The following is a 13,503-nucleotide window of genomic DNA, read 5'->3' as shown; positions in this document are numbered from 1 at the left end:
TATTTAAACAGTGGCAGCAGCAAGGATGAGCATTACCATAGCATTAACTAGAGGAATGTACTAAAACAAATGTTTATAAAGTATTGATTTAAATAGCATAAAACATAATAGGTTCAGATTACCACTGTCTTACTGAACATCTTATTTTCATTATAATGAAAACAAGCAGGTTTACCTACCTAACAGTTTTGCCTATATTTTAAACCGTTCCTGTGAATTACAGTGAGAATTTATGCTCCTCATGCAGAATACAGAATGCTGACATTGGGAAAAATATGAGTCCATTGGCTATTGCAGCTTCTCTGTTCTAACCATGAATAACAACATTTGAAATGCCAGAAAGACTACATTTCCTAACAAGAACATGGCCAAAAGTCATCCTCACCTTGTGGCACTGAACCCAAGTTTGAGTTTCTGCACGGTGGAGTCACTCCTGAACACTCCCTGCAATCACTCAGCTCAGTCCACCTGAGACTGGTTCAGCCAGACATGGTATTCCCAGGAGAGCAGCTGGAACAAACAGGTTATTTTCTACCTTCATTGCTCATGTGATTTCTTTGAGAAGATTAGCAGAGATTCCAAGAAATTCTTTGAAAAATTTGAAAATGAAGAGATGGAGAAAAATAGATTGAGATACAAAAATGTGGTGTGGGCTTAAAGATTAAAATCACTTAACGAGGAGCAATTTGTTAGACAGTTGGACTACTGTAGAATTGAGTAGTCACTGAACTATTTAGTGATAACAAAATGCTGCAACTTCGATAAAAATTGTTATAAATTTCAATTCTTAAGTCCAAAATACTGTAACATACAATATGGCATTTGCAGTACTACGATTATTTTGATATTACACTTTAATATCAAATAAAAATACACATCTACTATCAATAACCAAGAATAATGCCTAACCTAGTCAGCACTAATGAAAATTACAACTTCAAGCTATAAATTGAAACTCTTGAAGAATTAAGGCAGCTTTTTCTTTTGACAGTACACAGTATGAAAGACAAAAGTAAAACGTTTATTTAATTTCTACTAAGAGTTCAATACTGCAATTTCAGAAGCACTTGATCAAGAATGTATTTTTGAAAATGGATTTGCCTTAACCTTTTGATAGTCTTCCTAATTGACTTATTTTAAAGGGTGCCTAATATCTACGGTGACATGTACGATCCCTGCATCTAGTCCTAGCAAAATTTTCTTGCTGGGATGATGCTGCATTTTGGTAGCTTTTCCTTCAGAATGTTTCCAATAAAACAATAAATACATGCCAGTTTGGAGTGTGCTTTTGCTCTCAAAACAACTGAATGGCATCAAACTTTAGTTTTGTTTTCACCCTGAGGCTACATGAAATCGAGGGGCTTGAATGTGTCACATTTTCCTGTTAAGTATTCAAAGCTCTTTGCTAAATCTTCCTGGTGACTTCAGTTCTCTGCTACTGACTTTGAGTATCTTTAAATAAGCAATTCCCTAAAACCATACTTCAGTCTTACTGCTCTCACACAAAAGTGTGGGTTCCCTTTTCAACAGTTAAAAGCAGTTTTCACTGGGTGAAGCCTTGGATATGTAGGTTTCATTACTGGACAATTTTAAGGCACATTAAAAAAATAAAATACTTCCACTTTCTTCAAGTACCTTATTAAATGCAAACCCTGCCTGTGCAGTACATGCAATATGCTATGCAAAGACAATGCTGTTTGCAGTGTCAAACAACGCACACTCACCCAGACAAAGCTTTTTCTTTACTGATCTTATTTTTTAAAAAGTTGGGCCAAAAGCTTTAATTGAATTATTAAAGTTTAATCTCTTACCAACTATGATTGAGTCCCTATAACTGTAATCTGAACATCTTTTTGCCATTATTGCCCAGCAGCTACAGCTTCAAGAGACACAGTATAGAGAGAATTCTGTTGCACATTATACTTTAACCAAGAACATCAAGCAGAACATCAAGCATAATGCATTTTTCATGTTTAGCCGAGTGAACAAGCCTTTTTCCCAAGACTGAGAAGTTAGCCTTTAACAACAGCAACCCAAAGGCAAAAGGATTATGAGAAATACATTGGCATTTCCAACGGGCTTTAAAGCAATCTAATTAGGTAGCCACACGCTACGTTTTGTGAGAGAACCAGCAACCTAGTAACTGGATTGTCATCAGAAAGAAAATGAAAAACTCTTGCTAGCAGTGAAATACTACATTTTCCTCTGCCATCTGCGTCCTGTAAAATCCTGTCAATATTTCATTGGGCTGACAGACCGTCTACCAAATGGCTTAAGAAATACCTGCCCTACTTCAGGCTAAGAAGTACAATGAGAAGCGTTCAGGTTTAATCACCATTCTCTGAAAGAAAAGGATTCAACACCTGTTAGATGCAGAATTTCAGCTTCACAGCGAAGTAAAATTTTGCATAACATTTATGATGAAATAAAGTAAGACTCATTGATACAACACAAGATTTTAGTCATCCTCACTTAAAACCTGAGGAACATATTGTTACAAAAAATTGTGTTTGTAGATTTACTAAGTTCATTACAGGTAGTAGTTTAAACCACTAAACCACATTCAGGAAAGTGAACTTAACACATTACCCACAATTACACCCTATGAATGTTAAATGCTTTGTTTTGAACCTTACTCGCTACTACTTGCCTTTTACTTCCTTTCTCAACCAGTCATCTTACTGACACCCACGAAACAAAACCACTGCAAATAGACAAATGTTCAATTAATGTAATGATTTAACTTACTGTACTGTGCTACAGTATTTTTTTTCCTTCTCACAGCTTTCAAAGAACACTGTTTACAGTGTGAAAACCTACTTTTCCCTCAAGCACTCTATTTTAGGAGTGTTTTCTTCTTGTCCAAGTTATTTTAAACTATGTACTTGTTATCAATTCAGAGCAAAGCTCCCACTGATGACATTTCTAATACTGCTATAGACTACTTACCATATAAAGCCCAAACGCAGCATTGCTTTGTTTCATCTACTAAATGATATGCCAGTGTTTGAACAATTTATCCTCAAACCAAGAGCTTCAGAGAAACAGCTGCTAATAGTAAAAAATAAGTAAAATAAGTTTAAAAAAAAAAACTATTTAAATATAGTGTTCTACTTCAATACAGAAAAAAGTTTCTTTACTGTCTCATTTCTGAGAAAATATATCAGAAACAACAGAAAATATAGGGTTGACATCCACTGAAAATATGAAAGACAATCCTTGATTATCAGCATCACATCCAGTCCTTACTTTATTCCCCAGGTCTTAGTAAAAGAATAAAAAGATTTTTCTCCCCTTCCCAGGAAATAGATTAGGCAGGCATGACATTTTTCCACTTCACCGTTATATGCGGTAATAAGCTTTCCTTTTGTAGCATTTATGAATTCAAACAGTGCTGAGGTTAAGCTGGAGCAAAGCAATTTGGCATGCTTGCATCTGCTTTTATCAGGGAAAGGAAAAGCAATCCATGAGGTCTGGACTGACCTTAAAGCACAAGTATTTATTTGGAGATTCTAAGGGCTTACCAATTGTGTTTGGTAAGAGGGAACTTAAATTCGATCACACTCACACCCAATGTCACCTTAATTCAGGCAATCGCCTTTCTGCTCTTCCGTTGTGCCAATAACGTAATTGGTATTCTGGTACTACAAATATTCTCTCTTTAGAAAGGACATATTAACCACCCACTCCCATTCTGCCATGCTGCTTTCTACAGGACATATCGGGGTTCTAAAGTCAGCTACTTCCAAATTCAGGTAACTTTTAAAAACTAACTCTATGCTGTTCAACGCAACTATATTTTCAAAGCATATCTTTATAACCCTCTGAAAACTCTGATATACAACTGTCCCAGAAAAAAATATTAAAATCAATCGTCTTATAAGTAAATAACTACTAGAGAAAATTGTCTTAAAAATCTCAGGTGTATGAAGGAGCTGGTTTGGAAAACAGACCATTTCTCAATTAATCTGCTGAAATACAAATGCATTCAGGGAACACACTTCTTCCCCTAGGAACTGGACACTCCTGTTTTGTTTCAAGGTAAAATTGCTCCAGTTCTTTTGTGAAATCTGAGCAACTTTCAGTGTTTCCAGCTCCCAGGTCCACAATAAATTAAAAGAAATGCATTAAAAACAATTAGTGGGGAAACATTTATTGCCTCTCAATGACAAAGATACTTGATCAAATTTAGGTCCACTGCAGTGCAAGCAGTAAAACAATGTGAATACATAGTGTGCTGCTTTGCAAATGGACTGCTTTTCCTGAACACTTCCATCTTTCCACCTAATAAATGGTACTGCTATTGCCAGGTAGTGATGTGCCAGTGATTACTATTTTATTATTCTTTTTTCCTACTTTATTCACTCCTCCTCCATTCTTTAAATACTGGGAAATCTGAGACTATTTTCAAACTGCCAGTACATAGATTTAATTCTCAATGACATGATAAGCACATCCCACATTTCATACACTCTAAGTATATCAGCATCCTATATTCACATACAGAATGTGCAGATGTGGCACGTAGGGACATGGCTTAATGGCAGTGCTTGGCTAATGGTTGGACTCAATGATCTTAAATGTCTTTCTAACTTAAACAATTCTAAGTATACATTTCCTATAAAGAAAATGACCACCAGCCTCCAAAAAGAAAGAGAAGTGTTACAATTCTTCACTCCTCTGCTGAATACTTGAACTGAGCACAGAACTACAGAAGGAAAGACCCTTCATTCCTTTCTTCTCCAAGTTCCCTTCAGTCCTCCTGTTTTCTCTATGTGGATCCAGGCTAAGCTCCAACACAAACATGCCCAGAGAATCAGGAATTCAAGCCACATGTTCTCACGAAAAGATAAATTGATTCAGTTCACCAGGGCTGCTCAGGGCTCAAAAGCAAAGCAATCAGGATCACAACGAGACACAGAGATCACCACGTGCAATTCCATTACAGCCAAGGACAAGGTTCCACAGTCGAGATGCTTCACTGCCATTTTCTGCTCACCCAGCCTGCGTGCTTAACATCCCACTAACATACTAAGGACAGACCTGAACTGCCTGTTCAATCCAAAGAAAAGCTGCATGATCCTCTTAATTTGACATCAAACCCAGATCAGTAGTTGATGCTAAGGGGCAAATCATAGCAGCTTGAGTTTAACACAGAGCTAAAGGGATGAGACAGCAGCTTCGGGACGGAGCTGGCTTGTATTCACCAGTTCACAACAAAGGTGTGGTGAGCTTCTATCTACATGGACTAGAGCATCTAAGAAATGTGCTCATACTAGGGCAGAATTAATCACCTCCTCGTCCCCACACACTTCTCCTCTTGCCAGGATCTCTCCAAGGAAAAGCAAGTCTGACAATTAATGCAGGTAACAGCATCTGACAGCAGCTGTGCAGATGTGCCACCTAAAGGATGCAGGCACTGCGAGGGATCGAAGAGACATTTTCCCTCTGTTCCCAAATAAAGAACAGCAGAAACAACTGGGTGTGTGCATGTGTGAGTATAAAATGGAAGTCAAATCTATCTGAATTAAAGATAATTATAAGGAGGTTATTTGGTTCAAGGTCACCTAGGGCAGGCAACACCACACTTACATGATAACTTTAGGTAAAAAGATTAGACAGGTACAAACAGCTGTAAACCTACAGAGTGCTGCTGCCACATACATTACTGCACTTTCTAGCTTCTCTTAAATGTTTTCCTTTGAAAATAATTTTAATCATTAGAAATATTTGCTTGCTCCAATCTCTTTTTTCTTATCTATTCTTCTACCTATTAACAGCTGAACTGCCTATATATATCAAAAATTAATGTACCGTGTTATAATATGCAAACATGAAGAGAAAAAAAGCAAACTCACACCACAGCATAGCATATATTTGCTTCTTCTGGGCTATACAAATCTGTTGATTAACCGGTCTTTAAACAGTTGATCATAGTGATTTACAATTTATAAAACACAAATTCATATCAATTAAAATTTCACCGCATAATGTGACTATCTTGAATTTCTGCATCTTTCATTTACGTTGCAGGCTGCTTTAATTATCACAGTTCAACTTTCTGAAAGTGACAACAGAAAAATCTGAAAATGAAAAGATGAAGTTGTTGAAACAAATATAAGATTATGGTATATCTGAATCTCAGCAAAATAGCTTATTGATGAAAATGGGTCTCTGTCAGGCTGCCTGATGTATTATCCAATCTCTTTTTAGCAAAAAACCCACCCTACTTCTACTTCAACTATTAATCAAAGAACAATTAAGTCGCACATTTATGAGCAACTACAGAATGCTGAACTATCTTCAAAGTCTAAAGTTATTGTGATATTTTACACACAAACTATTATGCTCTGCGACCTAATTTTAGGTATTTATCCACTTAATACAGTGAAAAATCCACAGTTATGCAGTCTTATGTATCTTAATTTCCTGCTTTCCATTGAAATGCTTGATGCATACTACTACATAAACAAGCCTCACGCAAATTCAGAAGAACCATTAAAAAGTAATTTTCAAATTTCTTGTTTTTCTCACCTGGCATTATTAATCTAGGGAGCAGACGCAGGACCAGTGCATTTATTTTTAAATACACTGGCATTAATCTTTGCAAACATAACTACACCAGCACAACTTAACCACTGTGAACAAAGCAGAAGTCAGCACTTATTCTCTAAGATTCGGAGACCCTCAGCACATCAACTTTTTTATATTTTCCCTCTATCACTCAGCACTTTTGTCTGATAGGGAAGCCAGGTGGCTAAAGAAGTTGTCCTGTCAGCTCAATCTTTAATCTCTGCACTCAGATCTGTGAGTGCAATACAAAGGGTGTAAGGCAATGTTTGTCTCTGCAATGCAAGAAACACATTTACCTTTAGAGTATCATCTTTCTGTAACTTCAGGCTACAAAGGGATAATAAATACATACATCAATGTTTGGCCTTTACATTAATAATCATGTTGATCTTGTTCAGCTACTACTGTATGAAAAAATCTGTACTCATAGATGTTGCTTCCCTCTACTGCTTTAATGGCACCATTGCTTGGTCACTAACACTGAACTCATCCAGCAGTCTTGTACCTGGAGAGGAGAGCCAAGGCTAAAGCAATTTTGGCCAGTCCCAATTTCCTCTGAAGTTGAGGGGGACTGCCCTGCATGTCAGCGAGACAACTCAACATAGACAACAGATCAATTTGTACAACCCCAAATTTAATCTGGAAGATGATTAACAAACAAGTAGAACTACCAAAGGAAGGGGATGCTCAAGCCTTTCAGTGTCTGCAAATGAAGACAAGCTTTCCAGCAGATCCACTTTAGCCGATCACATCACCTGCCTGCATCAAGGGAAATGAGTGACATTTACATTCCCCACACAGGAGATCAAATGAAACACTTCAGTGATCTCTTCTTATCTTTACTCTAGAGATCAGAACCTATGAACCTATATCACCCTCATAGCCCTAGGTACAATTTTATATAAGTTTAGTACAATTATAAACACCTTTGGCAAAACCAACATTTTTGGAGTCTTTCCTTCAGTTTTCCTGGAAAAACTGACATAGAATTACCTCTTGCCTGCAGTTCATTACTGCTCCCAAAAAAACTCCCATGTCTACCCTCTTTCCTCTTCTGATTTCAGAATTGCACCTAAATTATAATGGGCTTTCAAATTACTTAGACTAGCAAGATCTGGCTACATAAGGAGGAAGATACCCATTCCAACAAAAACAGGTGAAGTCAAGGAACAAAGCTAAACATCTTGTAGCTAGGAACTTCAGAGTTAGGAAATAGGACCACAGATTTCAGGTGCTTTTTTCTTCACTACCACTGAAAATATTTAGAGGGATTTTAAGTGTGCCTGTATACATTATATATGCATGTTTTTATCAGCATGCATTTGGGTTATTCCCTCAGAAATCCCTCTCTCTTGTCCACAGAAAATCTGATTCAGGTTTCAGAGTTTTTACTGAGAGAAAGAAAACAATATATAAAACATATTTTAGCCTTTATATGTTACGGGTTTCGTGACAGAAGCAGCAGCTTTCAGCTGTTTAAAATGTTCCTGTTCACTCACATTTTACTTCTGAGCTTGTTTTGGATATTCTTCATCTGTGATATTGCCATTGATTTGTTCTGGTCAGAAATCATAGGATTTATTTCTGTTGAGCAAGCCAGTGGGCTTTCTGAATGAATTATCATCAACTTTTTTTTCTTTTCTTTTTTCTTTTTTTCTTTTTTTTTTTTTTTCTTTTTAAGGAGGCCAACAAACTGCACTCTGGAAGTTCATTACATATCAAGTCTTCAAGACCAACAGAAGTCAGTCTGGTTCTGTGTCATGCTCTCAATGATTATGTAGTGTGTAAGTGCTCTCTATAATGACCATCTGAACAAAATTCAGCTGAACATTTCTATCTAATTTTTCAAACCTAGAACATTACGTCCCATTTCATTTTTATGAAATTTATTTCAAACTTTTTCCAAGCCGGTCTTGGGTACAAAGCTGATGTTTTTCTTTCTTTTGTTCTTTTTTTCTGTAGCTCTCTAAGCTAATCCAGAACTCAACAGATGAAATGGCATCAGCCGTTGTTGAGCTTTACAAGAGTCATATTGATTGGTATCTCCCCAAGGCACATTGTCATCATTTTACCACTGATGGGGTTATGGGCAGACACACACTTTGACACTCCCCTTAGATGTGATAAATGCAATCCTCATTTTCTCAGATCTTGTGCAATTCACCACATATCCATCGATCACCACAGAATGACCCTTTCTATTCCACTGAAGCTGTGAAGCCCAAAGATATAAATATCTTCCTAATTCATACATATGCCATACATTCCATAGTCCTATTTTTCATTAGACTGCGGTGGTTCAGCTCATCATTTCCATGATGAAAATATGAACTGGTGTATTCCTTCTGAATAATGTTGTACAGAATCACTTGGATTATAGTGGGGGAGAAACCTGTTAGTAATGTCTTATTCAATCTCATTCTTAAATACCAGAGGGCATTCCTGACATGTGCCACATGTGAATCATTTTACTTGTGGATTGCCACAATCATTATTATTATTATAACAAACAGAAACCAGCTGGTGGTAAGTTTTACTTGGAAATTTTACTCTAGTAAAAGCATTTTAAAAACTACACCTATCATAACAGGCTATAAAAAATTCTGCCTATGCTTAACATAGGAAAAAAACACTAATTAGTGTTTACTAAGCATTATGGTTTGTGCATCTTTTGCCAGTATTCTGAAAACATGTGAAAATTGGTCATTCCAAGAATAAAGCAGCCAAGTCAGCTGCACATGAACTTCAAAGAGCAACCTGCACAAACTCAGTGCCCTAACACTGCTCCCATCACAGAACTTCAAAGAGTGTAGAGATTATGGCAAGATTTGGCCAAGGGTACAAAATTCTAGGCACACTATTTTTAGAAAATATAGTAAAATCTCCATAAAGGGTTGAACATTTTAAATGCTAAGCAAGTGCTCATGATGAAAACAGAGATGTCTGTCACTGCTCCACTGAATTATAAAACTGTTCTTAGTTTTCGTCTTAAATATAAAACTAAAAGCTTTCCATCTTTCCTTTCAGATAGGGTAATTGTAATCCTTCTCTGGAAATTAACTTTCCATCTAGTTCCTGGACATGTGTTTTTTTAATTATTATTCTTGAACCACAAGCCTTTTAATTATTAAATGCGGCTTACATTTGCATCTCTGGAAATAGTTTTCTTATTCTCTCTTCTTCTACCACTTCCTATCAGTCTGCTGCTGGGGGTGTGAGCAGGTTGCTGACTATGCTGATAGGCAGGGAGCAGGGAGAAGTCCTCGCTCCACATTTCATTCAGATAATAGAAACCTGCAAGCTGCTCAGTGTGACAGATGAGCTCTGTGAGCTAAAGCAACTTGTTCCGCCTGTCAGGCTGCAAGAGCCTACAGCAGCAAGATACAATTGCGATGACACCACCATCGCGAAACTGGGTCAAACATACGGTCACTTCAGAACAGAATGTCACCCGTTCTTTCTACTTGAGGAATTTGATGCAGTGACACTAAAAGCTGTTAGATACCATTAGCTTTATACCCTGGTTGAAAATGGAACTGTTTCTCTGACAGTATTTGAAGGATCCTCTTGCGGGCCCTACTTTGCCATTAAAGTTCGTGGGAATCACACACTGTCAAATAATGTCACTATTGCCCAGAGCGAGTGGGTGCTTTATGAGCACAACACTCTGTGTTGCACCAGGGGAGCTCAGCCTTTGGAGTAATGTCACCATGATGGCCTTTGTGGATTAAATACATTAAAATCCTCACAGGATTTTAAAGATTATACACATATAAAATGGTTTTTTAACAGCAGAAATAAAAATAAAAGATAGCTGAACTCATTCATACACCTATTACTTTGTTTAGATTATCAGTTTAAACAGAAATTGGGTTTTTTCTATTTTTAGTGGAATAAAACAATTATTAAAGGAATGTTAGTAAAAATGTAAAGATAAATGAAAAGTAGTATCTAATAAACTGTTCCAGTCATTTCCCTAAAGCTTGGAAGATTCACTTGCATCATACTGTGATGCTGAAATAGCCCATGCTGTATTACAAGCATATACTTTTCAAAGATTAAATAACTGTGGTACACAGTTCACACCACATGCTGGTTATAGACAAGATTTGGAAAAGCAGATAATGGGATGGAGATAGTTCTGGTCATACTCAGACATTTGATGATCAAAATCATTCATGTATTAAATGACATGTAAACCTATCTTTTTTAACAGAATTACACTATGTTTATGTTTCAGCACAAGTAACTTTAATCCAGAAGTACTAGAAATGTAGAAGAAAATAGTAAAGGTCTGAGACAACCAAAAGTAATTTCCTTCTCAATATTTATCAATTTGTGTTGACAGTCAGAGTCAAGCTCAGATCACGGACTCAGGCCAAGCACAAACTCCCAGTCTATTAGATTCCACAGCTGAATTTAGGTATTTGAATACAGCATATTCAAGACATTTTATCTATTTCAGGTTTTGATGTATGTATTTTTCTGGTTTCTATTACACAGTTGCCTTTCTAGTTCAATATAAAATTTTTCAGAAAAAATATTTTCAAGCAAAACTTCTCATGGAGCCATTCTGTTAAGATGATTCATATTTTTGTGCAGATAAAAACTTATATAATTCTTAAAAATAATTGTTGTTTACTTGCTTTGATTTCTAAATGTCTTTGATCTCATTCATTAATATTCATTAGACTTCTGATGTTGGACTAATGAGAATCTTACACATTTATGAGGAGCTATTTAAACAATGTTATCAATTTTTTTTTCTGACTTATGTTTTTCATCAACACTGACAATACTTAATTCTTTGTATTCTCCAGTTTTTTCTTCAAACTTGCTGAAGACATGGTGCACATTCTCCAAAATAAAGAGGAACTCAACAAATGCAAACTAATTCAGCCAGTTTTGAGTATAGAACACTAAGCAGATAACAACAGAAACACGTAATAAATATGGACAGAATGAACAATGCTCAAGGAAGAACCCAGCCACAACTTTGCAGCCTCAGGAGCTTACAGACACAAAAGCAGCAGTGCTGTTGCCACAAGACAAGAGCAGCCACTGCTACTTCCCACCCCAGGTGCACACACAACATGCAGGAACAGCGAGGCACTTGTGTGCTTTGTACTTCAGAAAACATCAGCTGTGTTCACATGGAGTTTCCACTGTTTGCAGTCCACATCCACAGGAAGCTGAAAGGAAGAGTCCCAGAATGCTGCCCAGAGTCACCTGCATTGCACACAGGGCAGAAATGAGAAGCACCCAAGGGAACTGATGGCAGCTCAGGGGCTGAGACAATCCATCACAACACGGCAACAGACAGATTCAATGCAACATATTAAAATAAATATATATATATATATTTTCAGATGAAGCTACACCAATCTGAAACCATTCATTAGAAGATTCTATTAGCAGTTAACTCCTACACTGCAAGAAAAATAGCCATTATAAGCTTCCTAATGACAATAAATGTGCAAATGCAGCAAAGTACGTAATTACTCAGTGCCCACTACAGCATAGACACACCCATACACTAAATTTCCATACACAGAAAGCCACTGCTCTGGTCTCAGTACCAAATAAGAACAAAAAAGTTCATGGACAAAGTATTCCTGATTCTAGGATTCCCAGTGTATCTCACAGGATGCTTAGTACCTAATACCTTGAAATCTACTACCAACCCCAACCTTTTCAAAAGAGTTTCTTTTGCATATCACAGTTTAAAAGATCTTCAATGGCATGAATGTTTTTTTATGTGGGAAGATATGAATATGAATTTGGTTCTATATTGCAACACAGTTCTGGAAGGAAATAATAAAGTAATTTTAGAAGCTTTCGATGGCATCCAAAGTATTTATATAAGCCAGAATTCTGATTATGTGCAACACCAGCCCTTATATATCACTCCCAAAGGTGTTATTAATCTCTAAAGAGCAGTATTTCCACCTTTTCTCCCCTGCTATTCTTCTCTATTCCCCTGCATTCAGATCCTGATACTCAGCCTCTAATTCTGATTCTCAAGCTCACTGCTCGGACATGTGCTACTATAGCATTTGTCATATTGAGATTTTATCCTACCTAGGCAAGTCTTCTCAAAACAAGCCACGAATCAGAATAAACGGGACATAAAAAGTGTTAATATCACAATACTAGAAGGTAATTTTTTTCCCTGACACCTGGGAAAGTGAAAAACAGGGTAACATATGATTTAACAGAAATTTTTCCAAGTTAGCAAAGTACCCACAATGCTTGGGCTTTTGGAATTTTTTGTTATAAAACACATTCTAAGTTCTACTTCAAATATCCTAAAGTATCCCAATTTTAATTCCTTTTTTTCTTAAATCACACTGTCAAGGCCTAACAGCTACAGCTTCATTTGCAGCACTGGGCAGGATACATCTCACAACAGGTATAATACACTAAAGTTAATTAATGGACTAAGATGCAAACAGCAAAACCGATGAAAAGCTGACACAGAAATCTTTCTCATTGGAAACAGTCAGGTGAAGAGAAATGACAGTGCCTGCTACCAACAATAATGAATCAGTGGAGGGAAGCCTACAAATTATACTAATTAGTAAGAAGCAGACAAGAAAAATAAGAGCCTCAAAGCAGGAGCAGCATCTTGGCAAAACTCCCACAAGCAAAGGCACCCAGTCCAGGCTTCACCATCTTCTGTGTGTATCAAAGTAGCACCCAGCAGTTATATGTTTGCCCCATGAGATTAGAGCCAACCAGCCTGGGCAAACACCTGATTTACTAAAGCAATTTTTTAAACTAAAAAGAAACCTGTGTGACCAATCCTTTGTTACTCATGGCCGAGCTTGGTTATGTCCACACAGACTGAAGCAACTGCAGGTTAAATACACACTGAACCAATCTTTGGCAAGGCAGCAGAGTGCTCTGCTTACAGCGACATCTAATACT

General features: G+C 36.9%; 1 protein-coding gene and 1 long non-coding RNA gene across 3 annotated transcripts in view; both read right to left on the bottom strand.

The window, feature by feature from the left end:
* Nucleotides 1-13,503, bottom strand: part of FHIT (fragile histidine triad diadenosine triphosphatase) — a 521,244-nt gene that overhangs the window by 498,639 nt on the left and 9,102 nt on the right. The gene's annotated exons all lie outside the window — the stretch shown is intronic.
* On the bottom strand, nt 181-2,343 carry LOC146431597 (uncharacterized). The gene is made up of 3 exons (XR_014854655.1): nt 2,284-2,343; nt 386-555; nt 181-258 (listed from the first exon to the last, which is right to left on the bottom strand). It is a non-coding gene; the product is annotated as an uncharacterized LOC146431597 (long non-coding RNA).

Source organism: Lichenostomus cassidix, chromosome 12 (assembly GCF_008360975.1).
Source record: "Lichenostomus cassidix isolate B80296 chromosome 12, HeHo_3.0, whole genome shotgun sequence".
Lineage (NCBI taxonomy): Eukaryota > Metazoa > Chordata > Aves > Passeriformes > Meliphagidae > Lichenostomus > Lichenostomus cassidix.
Note: the sequence above shows the minus strand (reverse complement) of the source record. Positions and strands in the feature narration are given on the sequence as shown.